This window comes from Apteryx rowi, unplaced genomic scaffold (genome assembly GCF_003343035.1).
Source record: "Apteryx rowi isolate R43461 unplaced genomic scaffold, aptRow1 scaffold_22, whole genome shotgun sequence".
In the NCBI taxonomy this organism is placed as follows: domain Eukaryota; kingdom Metazoa; phylum Chordata; class Aves; order Apterygiformes; family Apterygidae; genus Apteryx; species Apteryx rowi.
The window spans coordinates 2,485,506-2,501,280 of NW_020448530.1; the positions used below are offsets into that span (position 1 = coordinate 2,485,506).

General features: G+C 43.1%; 1 long non-coding RNA gene across 11 annotated transcripts in view; it reads right to left on the minus strand.

Moving 5' to 3' along the window:
* Positions 1–15,775, minus strand: part of LOC112965536 — a 107,355-nt gene that overhangs the window by 20,627 nt on the left and 70,953 nt on the right. Inside the window, exon 13 of one of the 11 annotated variants that reach the window (XR_003253315.1) lies at positions 13,198–13,824. The exons of the other annotated variants lie outside the window; for them this stretch is intronic. This is a non-coding gene — a long non-coding RNA (uncharacterized LOC112965536). Of the gene's footprint in view, positions 1–13,197; positions 13,825–15,775 lie in introns of those variants that run through there. 11 annotated transcript variants of the gene reach the window in all.

Here is a 15,775-nt window from a genome sequence, read left to right on the forward strand (position 1 = left end):
TTTTTCACAACGCAATAATTAGAAAGCTTTAAAGAAAACTGAGTGGGGGATAAAAGTAAGAAGTTACCAAGCAATATTCTTTATTCTTCTTTCTGGTGCAGTGGGAATAGTGTAGCCAAAGCAAGCGAATCAATGCCAGATTCTGTTCTCATTTATAGTTAGAGTGGTACCATTTAAAACTTGCCTTTGCTTGGTATAGCTCCTGGGAGCTATCTCACAGTAAACGGGAAACACCAACAGAATATCTGCTACAGGATATGGATTATGTGAGACGCCAGTCCCGGTGTGATAGGACAGTGTTGCACTAAGACTTCCCATTCTGGGGCACAGAGTATGTTGTGGACTACTTCTGCTAAGAAGAAAGTCCCAGGACTGTAGTTCTCCTCCTTTCCCCATTTACTGAAGCCTAAATCTAATGATATACCATTGGTGGGAATCAAACAGGTGGCTTTTGGAGCAGTATGAAATGCATAGTGAAGAAGATGCCAAGAAGATCTGTGAAGGTGAAAAACTGTAGGAACTGAATCATAAATTGTACCTTGTTTGTAGAGCAGATGTGTAATTGCTGAGGGTATTGAAAGGACCACTTTTCTAGTATGGATGTTACCCAGAGGTGACAGTCCGTGGTTTGTGTCCACAGAGTCCGAGCCCCCTTACTCCATCCAGAATATAGTTCTGACCTACAGCTTTGAAGGAAATCCTCTGCTCTAATCAGGTCCCAGAGCCCACTAGCTGTTGCTAATGGGCTGCGATGAGCTGTGCAAGCCTCATCACCATAGTCTGTGGGTGAGAGAGCACACAGACTGCACTAAGTCTTGCAAGGTGTGAAAGCAGAACACAGTGGCGGGATGGATGAGTCAATACTAATTAACAACAGTTAAAAATGAAGACGTAAAATCTTCAAAGCTTCAGAGAAAAAGGCAGAAACATCAAAAGATGTAAAACCCTAAGAGAAGAAGCAGAACAGAGAAAGAAGCAGAAGAGTGGCAAGATCAAGCCTCAGCCTGTCCCAAGAAGCAAGACACCAACATTTCCCCACCTGATTGACAGCTGCCTGGCCAGAAGAGACTCACTGAGGGGTGCAGTGCAGGGCAGGTGTTAAAAGTATTAATGCTTAGCCTAATAGTAATTTAGGCCCAAGCCCTTACTGTGTGTTTTAGTAATAAATAATGGTTGTGTGCTCATAAGTCTTTCAAGCCCTTAAAAGACACCCAAAGAAAAGTGACCAAAAATCTGAGGATTATTTAACAGCCCTCCCTAAGGAACCAGAAATATGGAATAGGGTAGATGACCCTATTTGACCTGCTAGGCCTTATTCCTTTTTATCTTTCTCATGACCTGCTCCAACAGTATTTCCTGCAAAAGTTTATTTATTCTCCATGTTAAATGTCCTTTCCAGCCTACATTTCACCCCACAGACACAGCTTTTCCCGGCCTTCACCAGCTCACTGACCCCAATGGATCGACTCCTGGTTTGCAGAGCATATGATTCCAGGCAATACATCTCAGCTGGGATCAAACTAGAGGACCGTGTAACAGCTATCCACCGACAACGGAAGCATTCAAACTCCATAGAGAGAATGTAATGAAATGTGGAAGAGAAAAAAACATCCTTGAACAGTAAGATAATCTTCACACTGAGATGAGATTTCCTTGTTTTCACTCATTTCCTTGATTTTGCTTCTCAATTGTTTATTGCAGAGCCTGGTATTTTCACCATCAAAAACCATTATAGTTCAAGGTGACATGAATGGTGAGTCTACAACCTTGTGTACCGCACAAGAACGAGATAAGCTTTTCTTAGACCAGTCAGGACTTTAATAAGTTTTGTTTTCATCCTGCTACTCTTTTCTTTGCTATTTGCAAGTTGTGGCAAGAGGTGCATACGTGTGGCAGTTATGAGTCTGGGACAAAATTCAAACTTAGGGAAAGGTTTCTCAGAAGACACCTACTCTGTGTGCTTGTCACAGCTGCAAGTGCAAAAAGTGAGTCCCAGAGAAGGTGGGCTGGGAAAGCAAAACTTCAACCACTTATTTCCTTGGGGAAACAACTCAACCATTGGCTACAGCAGTGTGGCATTACTTTGTGATTTCACTTTGAAAGTTTCAGCAGTTGAACCTGGAACTTTACAAAGCATGAACTAATAAACTTTACAAATCAGCTAGTTTAGGAACAAACAAATCTATACTCCGTTGCACAAGAAGAGTTTCTCTGTGGCATGTGATTATCACAAAACTTGCCACCATTCAGTCTTGACTCTTCTTAAGTGCCAGAATCACATCTTGTTCTTACAGGTTTGAGTCTGCTTTTCTTTTTTTCCACACTATTTGCTTGTACAGAACTGACATTTAGAATTCAGGCAACCCAAATGATACATGAAATCTATTTAAAGCAATAAAACAGGAAATCCTCTGTAGCTCATGTGTTGCTGGGGAACCCTTCCATGCATTAAGAAGCAATATTGATGTAGCCTTTTTTTGCCCTTTTCTTCCCAGAACCTTTTAAATCTAAATCAAACTTGGTTAAAAGAAAGAGGTAAAAAAGCAGATAAACCAAGGACCCTTGAAACTTGAATAGGAAAACAGTGAAAACAACCACAGCTCAAGAGTTTTCCCAAAGCCCTCAATATACTGTATTATCTAGACATGCTATAACCTACATGATCCTTACTGGGGAAATAATGTTAGGAAGGTCACTAACTGACTTCAGGAAGCACAGAACAAAATATAAAGGACAAAGGAAACAATTCCCCTAAAAAGAGGCATTTCTTAACCAATTCCTGCTTTTGCGGTTATCTTGCTATCAGACAGATGAAACCTATCATCTGCAAAACCCTGTTTATTCTTCAAGGGGGAAGCAGTTATCTCCTGGTCTGTGTTTTTTAGATGTCAGGTGGAAAAATACAGCACATGCTTGCTGTCCAGAATAGAAAAAGCAGAGCTGGAACTCAGGAGATGTTTCCAACGTGCACTAGAGTGCACAGGAGGCAAAGGCATTGGGGAATTTAGGTCTAGAGTCAACAAAATACGTAGCATGCTTAACTTCAAGTAAAATTTTGACTTCAGTAAAACTACTCACATGCTTCCAGATGTGCATATATATATAAGTACCTCTCTGCCAGCAGCAGAGCTAGAGGTTACAAAACCAGAATTTCAGTTTGAAGGGCAAGGTAAAAAATATATGAGGGGAAAAGAAAGTAGTTCAGTAAAAGTTATCAGCAGATTTTTCCTACTCTGTACAGTCAGCTTTGGGCAAATCTTCTTAACAGTGCCTCTGGTTTTAGGTATTTAACTATTCTGGGATAGTCTTCTTGGTTTGAAATCTGGTAGCCAGAAGACAGTGCTGTCCTACTGGGTAAAAGATCAAAATTCATCCCGTATTAATCAAAACCATCTTAGAATCTGACCCAATATCTGCGCAGGCGAAACCAACGCTAATACCCTGTGAAACAACAGATCTTGAATTAAGCCTCTTCTCTTATTAATAGCTGCATTTTTGCTGGGGAGCACAAAATCACGTCACAAAATGCTAGGAGTAACAAAGCCTTGCAACTCTGTTTGAGGCAGGGAAGATGAAGAGGTTACAGGAGGACACAGCTAAGCCAAAGGAGGTCGCTGGATGAGTCATGCACAGACTCAGGTATTCACAGCTACCATTTCCTGGTTCCCATCACTAGACAACACTCGTCTTACAACACTATTCCCAGATTTCTAAGATCTTATTTTAAAAACAGAGTGCAGATTTTGGATGATCACAGACTACCAGTCATGTTCTCAGAAACAAAGATTCACACAACCTGGTGAGCTCAGTCTGAGCATCCTCCCCCTCCATCGCTTTTCCTTGCTATCAATATGAGTCTGACATGACATGATGTTAATAAGATCAGGATAATAGCAGGCATGGGAGGTCAATAAACTTGTATGGTGTATAATCAAATATGTACTTTAAATGGGTAGATTGTCTTTTTATGAGATCGTGGGAGTTAAATTTCATTTAACAGAAATAAGTATTCAGCAAACTGAGGCCCTTCTCTTTTACATACAGATAGACTCCTCTGTTCATCTGCATTCTATAAAGGCTTGTTATTCTTCCATGTTTATCAGATCCGCAGATATCAAGAACAGAAAATGTGTGTGATATCCGCCAGCTGGATCCCATCTGTCTTTTCTCTGTGGAGATGGAGTTTCAAAGTCTACATCCTATCTACTGTCACACCCTCTCTCTACATGAGAAGCTAAGTGTAAAGTTTGGCTACAGTGATGGAAAAACAATATCTCTTTAGTGCATCACAACTATTTCCCTACCTACACAAAAGTGGCATTCTTCTTGTTCTGGCATGCATGCTGTATTGTTGCACTGTATCACAATTTTCCTATTAAATAAAAAGAGTCTGGCCAAAATGATTTCAGAAAAAGAACTTTTTTTTTTTTTTTTGCTTTGACTCTGTGCATGTATGTGTGTGTGTGTGTGTGTGCTGGTTTGCGTATTGGAGAGGGGGCAGGGAAATTATGATTGACAGGTAAAAAAGATACTGCATGATTTCAGTGGAGGATATGACCTTATAGCATTTCTGGGAGGGGAAAAAAAATACCTACCTGAATAAAAGCCCAGTTTTCTTCCTCTTGAAGCGTTTGAGGCTTTGCCATTCACTTCACCACAAGCCCTAAGGGACTGAGGAATTTCAGTTTCTCAGGATAACACCCAGGATGGGGCAACATTATTGCAAATCAGCAAGACTCAGTTACGTTTTCTTGCCCTACAGTCTAGACCTCTGGCTGTTCTTTGGGTCCAGCAGCTGCAGCATTTCTGGTAAAGTACAAACCACATCAGAGGGGAGCATGAGACACACCAGTTTTAGCCAAGGAGCCGGGAGGTGCTGCATCACCATCCATTCCTTTCCCAGCAAGAAGCCCTGAGCAGCTGTCCTTTCCCACTGGAGCCACTCTGCTCCTCGTGAAGCTGCAGAGCACCAATATGTGAAAAGCTGGGCCTGATCCCTGAGAGCCCTTCCTGAGCCTCGTCTTCCTCCATGGGGTGAGGTGGACAAATGTGTCTGACAGTTCGTGTAGCCAGGAGGGAGCAGGAAGGCCAGCACGAGGACAGCATGGACTTTGGGCTCCCCAGCACCTCGCATTTCACCGCTCTGATAGTGCCTGTCCGAGGACTTTGCAAACATCTTTGCAAACAGTTGTTAATTTATCTGCTCAATGGCCCGGCACTGTGAGCATGTTTTCTTTTATATATTTCATGGACGAAAGTACCTGAGCAATTCAAAGGACGAGAGTGTCACAGGAAAAGTCACATGAGTCAGAGATGCAGGAGGAGTACTTGGGCTTTGGCTAACATTTTCATGTCATTTTATTGGAAAAATAATTTCTTCAGGATATTTTGGGGGGCACATGCATTCTTTGATGATTAACCTATGCACCCAAACAGCTGACTTGAATAATAAGTAATATCAGATACATCTCTAGACATATTATCACACAGGTGGCTAGTGGATCACATACAAGCAAAAAGGCCTTTAATATCTTTAAATCAGTTATACATTTATGGGTATTGCTATCTTTGTCTTGGTTTGTAGCCACAGGAAGTAGCATCTACTCAGAAAGTGTAATGAATGAAGAATGTGAGCAACTTCCATCTACCTTTCCACTGCAAGGCCAGTGACATTATGGGTTCTTATTTAAAACTATGTTGAATTATTTTCAGAAATGTGATTACTAGTGTGCATGCCCATACATAGCTGCATGGTTTATTTTAAAACTGTGGATAAGTCAAAATGGGCTTTGGTGGGTGCTAGTTATGAATTCTCATGCTTACATGGGGTAAAATGTTTGGATTTGCAGGCACTCCTCTAAGTATACGTAGGCACGCCTTTGTATTTCACAGCCTCCCTTACCATACTTAAGGTGTGACTGAACTCATTTTAGGCATGTAAAAGTTATTCACCTACTCTGAGAGAGTTGTCTGGCCTCCCAGCAGGGCCATGAGACAGCATTAACAGTACCCTCAGAAGGCATTTCACCCTGTCCTATGTTACTCATCTATGCTATCTCTGAGGTATCTATCTCTCTAGACTATTTGATTAGACTAGATGTCTTTAATGTAGTGTTAAGCTAACTATCTGGGTTAAAGCTACCTACCACTGGAAACTAACTGCCTGATGATTTAACTGGAGAGCTGGTTTAGCTTTATGAAAATGTTCCTCTGATCTCTTTCCTCTAACTCCACTATAACACAGCTGTATGATATATAACTTATCCGTTGGTCTTAGCCCGACAGCCCAGAAGAAACTTGCAGTACCAAGAGAAGCCAAGTTATTGACTGATTACTGAACACAACTTGCTCACAGTCCATCTCTCGCGCATAGGAGAGAACTTGCTATTCTCCAGGCAAAACATTTTGTTCTGTGATCCTTATATAGTCCTATAAGCAAAGTAAGTTTGCCTTGGGAGACTTCCATGATCAAAATGAAGATTTCAGGGGTGTTGAGTTTGATCTAGGTGGTATAGTCTCCTCTGAGGTAGGACTCAACCAATATCCTGATACCTTAAAGGCAACTGTCTGATTCTGGTGCATTGCTACTCTGTTCAAGTCCACCGCTAACACATCATGAAAACTGTAGCTTTCTATACTTCTTTTAGCAAGAGAGACTCAGGAAAAGTGCCATAAACATACAAGGTGTTGATTCATGCATTTATAGTGGAGAATCAAATGACCTCTTCTGAGAAGGGGTTACATGCTGGAAGTACAGGAGCTCAATGCAGAGAGTTTGAGAAGGATTCCCACGGGACCTAGTCTCAGAGGCATAAAAATGCAAACAATTCTTGAAATAAAAGATGAGTCCAACAAGGATGAAAATCTTGCCGAGGAGCCTAGATAGCTCATGAGTAGTTTAAGCACATGCCATGCTCAGAGGCAACTCCTAAGCTGCCAGCATGGTTGCCTGAAGATTTTGCAATAGATCCACATGGCTAGAACTGTACCTTGGATTTGGATCCTATGAGAATTGTTACTGAAGGAGAATAGGTTATAACAGCCTGAGGCATAGAAATGGCATCCAGTCTCTATCAGAATTAATTTTTAAGTAGATGAGTCCTGGCTTGCCAGTCCTAGAACATGATATACAATCTTCTATGAACAGGTAGAGCGCAAGCATTGGCAAGGCAAGTTCCCCTACAATTCCCCCATCTTGCCTCAGGGCAGCACTTCTCTGCGTGATGAGTTTAGTCTTCCTGCCCATTCAAGCTCTGGCTCCTCTCCTTTCTCTGCTTGACAAAGGTTCTGGTTCTGGCTACCACATCTGTGAGCCATTTCCAACACAGGCACACCAAAAAGTTCCTCACCTGACAGTGGCCTTGTGATGCCAGCCAAGGCACATCACAAGGACATTTCCTGCCTTGGAGACTTTACAAGCTAAATAGACAGCACAAAGAGTAGGAGGAAGGAAGGATTATTATCAAATGGTGAACTGATACCAAGAGATTAACCGACTCCCTCCCGATAGCGCAGGAAGTCTGCATAACAGCTAGGAACAGAGTCCAGAATTTCAGCGTCTGCCCTCTGTTCCTTACACACAAACATCTCACCTCTCTCTTTTTGGTAACGTGAATGATGTTTCAGTAGCATTGGTTATCAAACAAGCCATTGAGCATCAATCAAACAACATCCTTCACTCGGTGCTGATCTGGGTTAAATACRACACAGAGAAAGACTAACTCAAGGCTGCAGATGCCAGTGGGTGGGAAGTACCGGGGGGGACGTTCACCCCACACGGGGCAATGCTGTAGAGCACAACCTGAACTAGCAAGGCAAGGAGGCCCAGGCTGACCCAGCTGAACTGCTTCCAGGTATCTTTTCATAGTGCTATGCTGTACAGGGGAGAAAATACCTAAAAATTAAGCTCAACTTTATGGCACTTAAATCAACCAGGGGACCTATGTCCCCCAGCTAAGGACCGAGTTCCTCTTGAAGCCAAGAGCATAAACAGCTCTTCTTTTTGTGTGTGTGTGTAAATATCTTCAAAAAGTTAACCCTAAAAGACTGACCATGGCCACACAAGAAATTTGCAGCAGAGCTAGGAGTGGAGGCCCAATTTATAAGCCCATAAGAAACTCTAATCACAGTTAGCCAGCCCCTCCTGATCCTTCTGTATTTGAGCTCAAGACAACACCTGTCCCATTTTAAACACTGACACAGCACCTTTCATAAGGCAGCCTGCATCTCAGCTAAATCCTTAGTTACATCTTTAATATAAATAACAACGACTTAAATTTCTAGTCAAGCCACTTAAAATGATGCCAAGTTAATGGACTGAAGACCTGGGGAAAGACAATGTGTTTCTTATTCCATTATTTTCTTCAAATCACTTTTGTAAACAGTCGTAAAATATGCAATAAAAAAATTACCTTTAGATCCAGAGCCAAATGATGCATCTTGTAACTAAAACGCACTCAGCTAATACAAACAAACTCCCATAAATCCATGGTCCTCTCATTTGACACACAGGGCCCTTTACTGTCTGTTCACATGGCATTCACCAGCCCCCAGGTTAGGATATGGGTCCTCCTCAACACTCAATACCTTACTGCAGTTTTGAATGAATCTGGTTTCCAGACATGTTGAGAAAAGGTCACGTCTATTTTACATACCTTAGTCACCTGCTTCTGGCTCTCGAGACCATGGTAAGTAGCAGTTACCCTAATGAGTAGCAATAGTCAACATGTCCCAGGAAAGGGTCTGCCAGTAACATACTGTCTAGTCCAGGTGCTTAAAACACTCCCAGGACAACAAACCAACATTTTCAGTGGTATTTAGCCCCATTTAGAATACATGCATACACAGAGTTGACAACAGCCATCTTTCTTCTGCTTTTTTGAACATGTGCAGGAGTTAATATTTGAAGAGGGTGTTCTGTTTTCCATTTCTCATTTCCTCACTGCTTTGATTTAATAATACAGATCCAGTGTTGATCAATGTGAAGTCATACCCATAAAGGCACCGGCTACAATTCACATTGGCTACTTTTCCGATATTCTCATGCAGTAAATTGATGAACTCCATCTAAATAGCCACCAGACAGAAGGGAGGTTGAGCCAGGTCCCAGAGTTAGGTCACACTGTGTATGCAAAGGCAATAATACCGACTGCAAAAAAAAAGCCAACCATGAAGGCAAAATATCTGCATGGTAAAAGGAAGGTGTGACTTGCACACACAAGCACCTGGCAGTTCGTTTAACCTTAGGAGCTCATCCTGCCCTCCCCGGGAGTGACAGGGGCTTCTTTCTCATTTCCCTCTCACACCTTGTGTGTGACCCAGAACCCTTCACCCCTTTGCTTTCAGGCACCCCCACAAGCAGCCTTTCCTCCCTTCCCCTTGTAAGTGATCCTTCACTTCAGAAAACCTGGTTTCGCTCTGTGAAGAACGTGGCCTGGACATTAGCACATGAATGTAACCAGAAAACAAAACTTCCAGAGAGCCTGGCTTAGTGCTGTGGTTGTTATCACGAGTTAATGTCTCTGTTGTAGCATTTGCACTGCTGGTTTTAACTTGCCTGAGCTAGATTAAGTGAGGAACAGCAAGCCCACCTCCCTCTTGCTGTGCTGACACTTGCTTCGGAGCCTTTCCAGGGTATTAAGCTATTAGGGACCGCTTCTTCCAAACAGCAATAATAATAGAAAAAATATTAGCAGAGTTTGGACTGGAGTTTAATTCAGGATAAAGATGCAAATTTTGGAGCAGCGGGGCAGGCAGCCAAGTCCTCTTTCATAATTGGGTGGGTACAACAATGTATGTGGGAAGAATGGCATGCTGCAGACGCAATAGGGCGCAGAGCACATCCAGCACAGTGTTGGCTCAGCCCTTGCCAGCACCATCCTATCGCTGCCGTGGTCTGGGGCTCCCATGCGGGATGTGCCCCAGAAGGTCCTGTCCCTCAACCTCACGTGCGAGACCAAAGAGTGGATGAACTCTGCGTGCAGGGGCCAGCGAGGGGCTCAGCTGGGGCAGCTGCACACTGGTGACATTTTTTGTTTTAGCGGGGTTGCCCTTTGGCGTGAAYGCCCAAGCAGGTGGCAGCGATGGCTCCTGGCCCGCTCCCCTTGCTTCCTTCCTGCCCATGAACGTTCTCCATGACAACACCTTTCCGCACGCGGCAAGCTGGGAGGGTTTGTGGGGAGAAGAGAAGGGAGAAGGTGTTTGGAGAGACACAGAGACATTTGTGAGTCAGCTCTCTAAGATTTGGGTTGCGACTTCACCTCGCATTCAGCTGTGAATTACACACTTAGAAAGTGCCACGTGGGGGTGGTGGGATTTGAACTGCAGCGACAACCAAATTAGAGAAAAGAATGTCTGTGTAAGGCCGGTGGAAAATCGGAGGGCTGAGGCACTTGCGTTGGGAAGTGATTTTACACACAGCACAGGGCACAGAGGTCCCTGCTAGTTCTAGGCCCTATGTTAATTTTTTTCACAGATATAATCTATGGTTATCTTGCTCCTGTACAGGAAGGACTTGTACTCACTGCATGTTGATCCCTTGAATAAATCCTCATCAGAAGAAGTAGTTCCTAGTATTTGCACAGGGATAGATCAGAGACAGATTTAAAGCCACGGTTTCAGAAGGTTCGATACTCCCTCATAATTATATAAAATTAGAGGCATCAAACAGGTGTAAAACTAATGTGGGGAAGAATAAGATCTTAAATAGCCAGGAGGGGCCATTATGATGGTTTGGTCTGACTTTCTTCATGAGCGATAGAATTTTACATGGTAGTTTTGAGGCCAGGGAACACTTTGACAATAAAGATCAGACAGTTCCCAAGCCTGACAGTGCCTGATGCCAAATGAGAGATAGACAARCCTTTTCCATAGACCTTTCCCCCGGTGATGGAGCCCAGAAAACAAGTATAATAGCCTCACAGAACAAAAAGTACAACTTCTCAGCACGGTACATCACTATTTGTGGCAGAAATGGAAAGCTGAAACAGCAGCTTTGGCTATAACCTTTATGTCTAAAGGTTGCTCAAGCTCAAAGAAGTCAGAAGGATGTCTCAGGGCTACCCAGAACCACCATGAGTGCATGGGTTAGAGAAAATGCTGTTTTCACCTAGACAAAACTGCTCTGCTGGGAAGACTAAGTTGCTGTGGCTTAGACTGGGATTCACTTCATTCATCCTTAGCCACCTAGCCTGAACTAGGCATCTAGCCCGTCTGTAGACCATGGGGAGAGACAGGTAGCTGCTTAGATATCTCTCTTAGGACAAGATGATTTGCTGTCTGCAGGTATCTATCTCTACTGGACATAGCAGGACCCTACATGACTAGGTTGGATCGAAGGGCGGATGTTTAGATGGGCAAAGGGAGGCGAGATAATTTCCAACCTGGGGTTGTACCGGTCTGACTTCACATCAAGACTGATCAGAGCACTGCATGATTTTTGATGAGGTTTCAAGCAAACCGGAGGCTGATGTCAGACTCCACCCCTGAATGGAACCCTTAGGGCCACAGGTTTTCCTCACAACCCTGGGAAAGTCATGTTACTGAGATCAGGGCTTAAGCCACATTGCTTTCAGAGTTACCATCAGTCAGCTGAAAAGTACTGCTACTCCTCTGAGACACAGCAACACACTCCTCAAGGATGTGGTGACCCCCCCTGTTCTTTGAAAGGGCCTGTCCCTCTCATTCACAGGCAGTGGGAGCCTTGGGTTCAATTCCCAGATCTGCTTGAGGGGGTTCAAGCCCCCAGATCCCACATSCTCAGAGATCCTCAGGCAAAGTCAAAGCTGCTTTTGAGACCCGCTCCATGGTTCAAGGGACCACAAAATTCATGTGGCCAGAGACAATCAGTGGCACAAGAGTTAGGATATTGCTAGCGGGGAGACAGAGAACCTGTGTCCTAGGGGCCACCTATGTGTTTTGCTTTGAAGGACTGGGAGCAGTGTGGCCAGAAGGACCCCCCCACAAACCAGCTGGATCCCTTTTGAGCTAGACCTCAACGTCTTAATCAACAAGTCCACAGCAGAGAGTGGAAGCTGGATTTCTGGCAAACTCATCTGGGACATCCTTCGTAAAGATGGTGATAGCCCTCCCCACGTTATCGGTTGCCAAAGAAAGGCCTGGCTGTCACCGAGGGAGCCTTCACCAGCTGCTGCGGAGAGAGCCTAGCTCAGACAAATCAATAAGCTCACTGTGGCTCATCATCCTTATGCATGATTTTACTGGCCTCTTTCCTACACAAACAGTATTTTAATGAGTATGTGGCCTTTGTAGTATTTATTTAGAAAGAAAGATTTCCTCTGTCTTTAGACTATTTAAACCTGACTTCCCATTCAGACCGCTAATCTGAGATAAAGGAGTGCATACACTTTCATGCAATGCCAAAGAGCTGAGCACAAAACAAGGTATCTCTGAACTGCAGAGAGGGGCAGTGTGGGGACAGCAAATCCACTTGGACCCTTGAGCTTACACAGTGTAAGAGAGTTTAACCCTCTCCACTCAGGCTGCCTATTAAACTACTCCATATAGTATGTGTATTTCATCTTTAATGACAGTGTGCCACTATTTCTGTTCTGATTTCTCTGTGCTCTGTTCCTATAGGTAAAATACAGTGTTTCATTGCTTGTACTGTTTGAAATACATGAAAGAAAATGTTCAGTGGGAAATAGAATCAAAATCGCAGAATTAACCTCATATGTGCTGTAAGTTTATGTGCTGTGGGAAAAGCAGTCTGAATCAAACAGCAGTAATAACTCCTGGGAGAGCGCATGAGAAAGCCCCAGCTTCACTGAAGCTGGCTCAGCTGAAATATGCTGTTAACTATTATTTTTTTTAATTATTATTCCCATCAAAAAACATACAGGTTTGTGTATGTTTCATGTACCATAAAGACAAGCTAAACTCCACTGCAGTGGATTTGGCACTTTTTTAATTCTCCATCTCCCCTGATGATAAAGATAGTATTTCTTCCCCCCTCCCCTTTTCCCTGAGCATCCCCACACATTTGTCTTTTACCAAGCCTGATTGCTATCATTTGGTGGCTTTCTGTGTCATCAATAATGTTCCAGTCCACATCCATTTAAACAGGTCTAATAGTATTGGAGGGTTTCTGTGGCAGCTCTTGAATGTTTTTTTCCCCTCTAAAAGGCCCCATCTCTGCAATCACCTTCTGCCTGGTCACTGTTTGCAAGCCAAAAGCTCAGCAGTGTGGGAGTGTGACAGTCTTGAGACATTTCCACAGCACCCAGGGGCAGTAAATTAATGCTGACATGACCCACCAAGCACATGGCAGCTCCATTGTCAGAGCTTGTCTAACAGGAGAGATTGAATTTCACACTGTGTTTGATATTAAATCTCTCCAAGCACAAGCTGACCTGGCTGGGTAGAAAAGATATTCAAGGATCAGCAGTGAGGGCCTCGGTAGGGGAAGGTGCTAAATATTCAGTGCCCTCATTTGAAGCATTGCTGTGCAGCCAGTCGGAGCTCAGTGCACTGCAGATATTATAGTTATGCCTGCTTTGTTCCTTGCAACTGTCCCCGTGCAAAACCAATGCTCCACCATGTCCTTTGTCTTGCTGCCGTCTCTCCCGCCTCCTCTCAGTGCGGTATGCACGCTCGCTGCCTTTCCCATCGGACACCTCCAGCACCACTGCCCCATCTCTGATCTCCTGAGTCCCCCCACTTTCTACAGTATCCCACTTATTTTTTTTGTTGCTGAGCCAGGAGAAGCATATGCTGTTCTGCTGGTCATCCAGGCTGACTGGTCAGCCAGAAGATGGATACTGCTTGGAAAGCAGTGAGAGGTCGTCTTTGGCTTGAGCCAGCCATCTGAAAAAAAAAGAGGTTATCTGAACTGTCCACTGGTCGCACAGAAGATGCTCTTTGGGTTASGGAGGGTGTCTTATAAGCTTGTAAAACTCAGTGCTTAAGACATTGCATTCAAAAGGTTTTTTTCTGAAACTGAAATGGAAAACTAAACTGAAACAGTCCAGACAGGAACAGGATAAATGGAAAATGAATATATGCATATTAATTCATCATTCCACCCTCCTTTACAGCCCTCATGAAGGATGCTCTGCAATCCCTCACATCTCCAGCAATGTATATAGTTATGGGAAATCCAGATCTTAATTAGTGGGTTGCCCTAATTACATTTGATTAGTAGGGGCTTGATTAGAGGTTTATACTGGATATTGCTAGTGATTACATCTGGGGATGTTAGGAACTGGGATTCCCCCAATGCGTCTGATGGGCAGATGTGGAGAGTTTCCAGTTTCACCACAGTTGGTGGGCTTTGGCAAGCCAAAAGCCATGTCAATGCTCCACAGACAGCGGTGTGTATCTGAGTGTGTAGACATGCCCCTTGATTCYTTTCCAGTCATTGCCATTGTCTAGTTGATGGAATTTGGGAGAACTTGTTAGCCCAAAGTGTTCTGAATGGATGCTTAAATGGTTCATCTTGAAATAGCCCGAAGAGAAATTTTGGTCGTAAGTTTTTAAGGCAGAAAAGGACCTTTTGATCAATTAATGTAACCTTTCATTTATCCCAGGACACTTCATTTCTCCCAATTATCTGATACTGGCCTAAAAATTTTCACTTGTGCAAAACTGAAGTACCTTGCTCTCTCTAGAAAGGCCACCAATCTCAATTTGTAGACAATACGAGATGGAGAACCAGCTGTTTCTCTTGACAGTTTTGAAGGTAAATGATCATCGCTGTTAAAACTCATGCTTCATTTACAGTTTGAACGTGTCTGGCTTCAGCACTTAGACCATCATTCTTATTACACCTTTCACCACAAACTGAAAGAACATTTTTAAAGCTGGTACTTTCTCCACGTGGAAGTATTCAGACATTGTAGCCAATTCACCTATTTCACTTCCTTTAAACTGGCTGAACATATAGAATTCTCTGAGTCCCAAATGTACTGTCCTTAACCCTTAATAATGGTGTTTCTGTCAATTACAGGTCCCAGAACCAAGATAGTCTTTCATTGTTTGGACAGAATTATCTCCATACTAAAACTCTTTTTTTTTTCATTTATACTGACTCTTTGGCTAAACTATGACAGTGGGGACTCACATTGATTCATTTTACCACAGTGATCCCTAGATAATTCTGAATTAATTTTTGCTGTCTTTGTTTCTGGACATACTGCATTCAGCTGCATTAAAATACATTTTATCAAGACGCTCCGCTTCTAATTAACTATCCAGTTCTCATTCCTGGCTGCACTACCAGTTTCAGCATTTTCCACAAATCTTACCAGCAATAGTTTTACACTCTTTTTTCCATTTCACTGATAAAATTGCTGACAAGTACTCGCATGGCTTCCCCTTCCAGAAACACTGCTATTCAATAATCTGCCACTGACAATGGTTTTTGGAGAACTGTCAATGATGTGAGGCAGTTCTTATACTCTATAAAGTGCACTAACTGCTGTGTACCCATAACTCTCAATGATTCCAGCTGAAACTGGGATTCCCAGTCTGGTCCTAAGGACAACGTCAAAGAAATATATTCACAGTTTTGTTTGTTAGATATCAAAAACACATTGCCCAACTCTGTGACCTGATTGCAAAACAAAATGAACAAAAATGAAGGCTTTCATGTTTTTTAGCATAATAATTTTCCCAGTGATTCTAGTTTATTTCTCAAAACTTCTTTCACATATTTTTAAAATCCTTGCAAAACGTTGTGGCACATGCCTTAAGAATGGGACCAATACCATTCCACCAACAACGATGAAGCAAATTCTGTATAGTCCTTCCTTTCTGT